This window comes from Tamandua tetradactyla, chromosome X (assembly GCF_023851605.1).
Source record: "Tamandua tetradactyla isolate mTamTet1 chromosome X, mTamTet1.pri, whole genome shotgun sequence".
In the NCBI taxonomy this organism is placed as follows: Eukaryota; Metazoa; Chordata; class Mammalia; order Pilosa; family Myrmecophagidae; genus Tamandua; species Tamandua tetradactyla.
The window spans coordinates 171,225,311-171,231,531 of NC_135353.1; positions in this window are offsets into that span (position 1 = coordinate 171,225,311).

The following is a 6,221-nucleotide window of genomic DNA, read 5'->3' on the forward strand; positions in this document are numbered from 1 at the left end:
CTTTGCTTTATCCACTGTCCTCTCCTGTCATTTTATTTTGCTTGTACAGTTACTTTATGGAAGGAAAGAAAACATTTTCGCATTGCCCCCTTATCGTTCTCAAAGTGGATGTCCAACCAATATTTTCCCACTGGAAAGTTCTAGAACCAAGATAGGGCTGTAGGTGTACTCTCCAAAGTTGCCCAACGTGGTCTTGGAAATTTAGCCATGGAATCCTAGAGAGAGCACCAGAGACCCGAGCTAGGAGGGAGTTTAGTCCCATTGGTCTTTTAATTAAGCTTCAAGTATTCTGCTTTTCTAGTTCATTCCAACCAAACATGAACATTCCTCATCATTTCCATGTCAATGACTCCTTGTTCTAGTTTGCTAGCTGCTGGAATGCAGCACACCAAAAACAGATTGGCTTTTAATAAAAGGGGATTTATTTTGTTAGTTCTTCAGAGGAAAGACAGCTAACTTTCTTATGTGGAAGGGACAGGATGGTCTCTGCTGGTCTTCTCTCCAGGCCTCTGGGTTCCAACAACTTTCCCCAGGGTGACTTCTTTCTGCATCTCCAAAGGCCTGGGTTGAGCTGCAAGTGCTGAGATGAGGTCTGCTGAGCTGCTTGGGCTGTGCTATGTTCAGTCTCTCATTTAAGCACCAGCCAATTAACTCAAACATCATTCATTGCAGCAGGCACGCCTCCTAGCTGACTGCAGATGTAATGAGCAACAGATGAGGTTCACATGCCATTGGCTCATGTCCACAGCAACAGAACTAGGTGCCTTCACCTGGCCAAGTTGACACCTGAATCCAAATACCAGACTCCTTAAATCCCAATTCTACATATTGCCTATCCAAAACGTCTCCCTCTAAATCAGATGCACTAAACATTCATTGCAGTTGTATAAAGTGATGGGGAAATGAAGCATGCAATGACAAGATTTGCTTCTCAAGGTGGGCTCACAGGTAGCTGAGATACAGGAACATGTCACAAGGTATTGCAGTGTGTGCTTTAGAACAGTCTTAGAGAGCTGTGCATGCATAATGGAATGGGGATGAATGGACCACAGGGGACTGTGAATTTCCCCTTCCTACTCTTGCAATCAGCGCTAAATCTGACCCATTTGCTCCTAGTTCATACTTCTCCATCAAGATCCTTCTGTCTTCCTGGGGCTCAGATGCCCAGCTGGTCCCTAATGCTGACCTGTTGCTTAGCTGCCACCTTGTATAGCTTGTCCCCATGTAGTCCAGGAGAAGCTCACACTACAGGGAAATGCTCACATCACAGTGCCTGGCCCACCGCAGCTGACATGTCCACTCTTTCTCTGCCATCTCCCTCTTCACTGTACTGTCTTTCCCACTAGGATAAAACATGGTGGCCATTGTCCTAGAATGCTACATGTCAATACTCTAGTGTGTCAAGAGCCAACGTCTATCCCATTAGCCCTGCTGGCCTTTCTTTAAAAGGAAATGTACAATCATATAAGAATGTGCTCAGAGGCATGCAACCCACCTGAAAATGGAAAACCAGAACTACCCATGATTTATGGGTTCTAGTTTTTTTCTGCACGAGAAAACATTATTTTATGGTTGATGATACTCTGAATGAGAAATAACTGACAACTATATAATTAGTAAGTAGCAATATACTTAACAATAAATGTTCTTGCTTATTCTTAGAAAAATCAGGTAAGACAGGGCCATCTTGTTTGCAGGATTTTAACATAATGTGAATAGTGGTGATGTCTAAAAATATTTTTTAACAATGAACAATATAGTAGAAAGGCAAATTCACAAGAACAATTCTGCTAACCACTGAGAATATTTTTATAAATAATTAATTTGCATTTCAGTGATTTTATACGTATATTTTCTTTTATTAGAATTAAAGACACAAAACTCCTCTTACTATAATGCCCTGAAACTGCATCTTCTTGATCTTTGCTTTCCTAACCATCGTTCGATACAGAAGGACCCAACTCAAATACCAAAAAGACATTTGCTAAACAATTCAATAGGGTATCCTAACAATGTAGTTGGACTCTTCTCGGAAATGTTTTCCTTAAATACGACATTTCTCCTAATAGCCTAACATTATGCCGTTTGTTTCAGTTATTTAAGTGCTATCATGGAGTGTAGACTTTTGCTCTGCCTCTGTGATATTTCTTTTTAGCAGGTGGCTGATTTTAAACCCCAGAGAATGACACCCAAAGGGTGGGCAAGCTGAAGATGAGCCTTGGGTTTGAAGCTAGGTCAGATATCCTCAGGTGGCTCTTTGGCAAGGGCAGGTGAAGACTCAGGAGTTGTAGGTATCATTCAGTATGGTCCTGAAGATGACACATGGCCCTCTGACACACAAATGGAACTAAGAGACATATCTAACCCAACCTGCTTCTGCCACCAAGATGGTGAGGCACTCTAAGGACATTGTCACCTGCCTTCTGAGGCTTGAACTGGTTTCCTAGATTGCCATCAGAGTGTGCCACAAAAGAGAAATCTATTCTCTCACTGTTCTGGAGGACGAAAGTCTGAAATCAAGTTCTCAGTAGACCCGTGATTTCTCCTGAGGCTCTAGGGAAGATTCCTTCCATGCCCCTTCCAACTTCTGGTGGTTCCTGCAACCCTTGGCATTTCTCAGCCTGTAACTGCATTACTCTAATCTTCACATGGCCAATTTCCCCCTGTGTGACTTAGTCTCTTTGTTCAACCTTCCCTTTCATTATGAGGATCCATGCTGATCCCACATAACCTCATCTTAACTAATTCCATCTGCAATGACACAATTTCCAAATAAGGTGAGGTTCTCAGAATATCTTTTTTATCAACATATCTTTTTGTAGGCCACCATTCAATGAGGAACCGGCTAATTCTATCTTTCCAGGAAGACTTGATAAAATTTAAGACAAGCAACATCTGTGATTTTTAAAAAGCCTATCTTCAATTCAACTTAGTTATTTACTCTCAGAACCCTCCCAAATGTTTTTCCAATGTGCTATTTTCTAATTTTTAAAAAATTAAAAAACATATGCATCTAGTCTTCAAATGAGAATGAATAGCTTTCATTTTGTTTGAAGTACAAGCTCAGATTTTCCTTCGAGGAAAATTACACTGGAAACAGTGGATCCTTAATAAAAGATATTAGCTCATTTTGTTTTAAAAAGAAAATATGAGGACCCCTATTTTGACCTTTCAGCATCAGTTTTCACCTTTCTGTTGGGGAGCTGGAGAGAAAGAGGAGCATTTCAAGGTACATGACTAAATGATTCAATGCTAAAATATCAAAATAGGAATTGCCCAGATATTTTTACCTTGGGAAACAATGTGCTATCCTTATTTAATATTTGGGCATTTTATAAGGATGAAATAGGTTGATTGTGGCTTCAAAGAGATGCTTCAATTACTTCACTATTTTACTAAAAATGCTTTTAGTTATCTGATGAATTGCTTGGCTTCAGCAAATTGCATGGCCAGTATACTCTAAATCACTTGCAGTTGACCACTGACACTCTAACAAGCTAAGTGATTGGAGTTCTGGCAAAACCTAGTGGAAGCTATGCCACTGTGAAGTTTAAAAAAAGAAATTAAAAGTGACGGTTTAGCTATAATCTCAGGGAAAAATGCCATTGAACCGATACTTACTTTGTTTTGATGTACATAAGCACAAATTTTATCCTTCCATATTTTTGACTAACCTATGGAAGGACAACTTGGAGGAATGATGATGGAAATTTATATGTTCATAAGATGTCTTGTACTCTAGGACTTCTGACCCTCAGAAGAGAGACCCCCGGAGTGTGTGGATGGAAGCATAGACACATCTCCTTGGAGATTCTGATTCAGAAGGTCTATGTTGAGAAACAGGAATAGATCATTTCTAAAAGCTCCTTAAAGGTGCCTGACAATCTGCTGGGTTTGAGAATTCTTGTCTTAGGCCAATATTTCCTGAAGTGAGATTTTCCATGGGAAAAAGTGGGAGTGGGTAGTGACGTCAGGTGTTTGAACCTAAATAAGTTTTGTTAAAACTGTCCTTAGCGAAAGTGTAAGCTCACTAACACACCTAAAGCCTTGGGTGGTGGTGGTGAATGAACCAACAAAACACTGTTTAACTTGGTTTAATCCAGTATTTCTCATGGGAAAGCCATGGACACACATGGGGAAATCCTTACACAGTCTTCTTTCTTTCTTGACCCATACAGTCCAGGGGTTAGGGGAGAGTGTGATCTCACAACGCAACGCCACCTCAAAGATAAAAATTCTCAGGGTGGGGCTGACTTGGTCTGGAATCAACCCAAGCAAATATTTCCTTGGACCTTCTTTGTACATGGATTACACACTTCTTGGGATTGAAGCAACAAGGCTGTTCTCTGTCCCTCCCTCTCATTCTCTCTCTCTCTCTTTTTTTTTTTCTCTCTCTCTCCACTGCATCTTTGACTTTAAATGAAAGCTTTGTGTTTATGGAATGTGCTCAGTGCTTTCAAATACCCAAAGTTGGGAAATCTTTACAAGAATATAAACATTTTGTGAAATTATTAACGTCTTATAAAATTTCATGCTCAGCTCCTGTTTTGAAAAGGAAAGCACAAATTTTATCTAAGCGAGTATGGTTTAGGAAGAAGGGTTCTTACTGGATTGTTGCTGTTCAGCAGGATTCTGTTAAGTCAATGGGGAGTCCTTACGTGCAAATGGAATGCTCCTTCCTTTGCTAGTGCCAAAGAGATGAGGTGAGAGCAATTTTACTGGGAAAAAAAAAAGAGTAGGATTACTTTTCAGATAAACCATTATATTGGTTTTAGGAGAAAAATTGTGCCTTTGTGACATAGCAGAGAGTGCGTTTGCTCTAGTTGGCATCACTCATATTCACAGTAAAAAAAAAAGTCATGTTTTCTGAGTTTAATCCTATTTACAGATTTAACCTACTCACTACTTTTCTCAAACCTCCATTCTTGGCCACAATTCATTTCTACTGGTATCTTTAGTTCTCACATTCCTAAAGAGGTCAAGTTCTAAAATGTGGATGGTTTTGCTTGCTAAATCCCACCTAAGAGATTAACAAAGGAGCTGAAAACCAAGAGCATGTCATTTATATCCCCTTGAGGTCCTTTTGAGCCTTTTCACCTCTTTTCTTAGGTCCCATCCACTCTTATGTATTGCATTTAATTGTCAATTGTCTCTTTAATTTCTCCTTTCTCTCTTCCTTTCAATTGTGGTAACATATGCACATTATAAATGAATTTATATTATGTTTATATACAACATAAATCCACCCCCAACCCAATGCTGCCCATACATGCCATTCAGTGGGATTAATCATATTGATAACTAAACCTAATTACTGACCATTATCATAATTTTACCTTCTCAACTTTGGGCATATGAAAAGATGTACACTCAATACGCATTGACTCCCCCTAGCCCCTGTACTTTATCCCCTGTCCCTGTGAACCAGTACTCTAATTTCTGTCTCATATTTTACATGTTCTTCTGAGGTTTTATTTTGTGGTTTAACATGGACATACATTGAACATCCTAAATCTATAACCATCTCATTTTCTTTCACACCCACTTAACCACTTCAATGGCACACAAACCTACGTTCCTATATCCTTTTGTCCCCTACCCTCATGTAATTATTCTCATAAATTATATATTTGTGAGTCCCAAGCGATCATTTCATTTTAGGCATTTGTTTTACATCCTGTAGGAAGGGAAAAGTGCAGTTATAAATCAAAGTGCAATTTATGCTTACCTGTAAGCATAAATTACTCTTACTGGAGATCTTCATTTCTTCATGAGGCTTCAGTCAATTGTTCAGTGTCTTCATCTTTCAACCTGCAGAGCTCCCTTTAGTATTTCTTGTACGGCCACTTTAGTGAAAATGAATTCCCTCAGCTTTTGATCATCTGGGAATGTCTAATTTCTACCACCACTTTGAAAGATAAATTCGTTGGATGCAGTATTCTTTGTTGGGAATTTTTTGCATCCGGGACTTTATAAACATATCTTCTCACTCCCATCTTGCCTCCATAGTTCATTTTAGAGAGGCTCCTTTGCATGTGACACATTCTTCTCTCCTACAGCTTTCAGAATGCTTAATCTTTGGCATTCAGCAGTGATTATAACATGTGGCTCAATCTTGTTTCAAATTCGTTGAGGATCTTGAATATGTTTATTCATGTCTTTTGTTAAATTTGGGAAGTTTTCAGCCATTATTTATTTGAATATTCTCTCTGCCCCTTTCT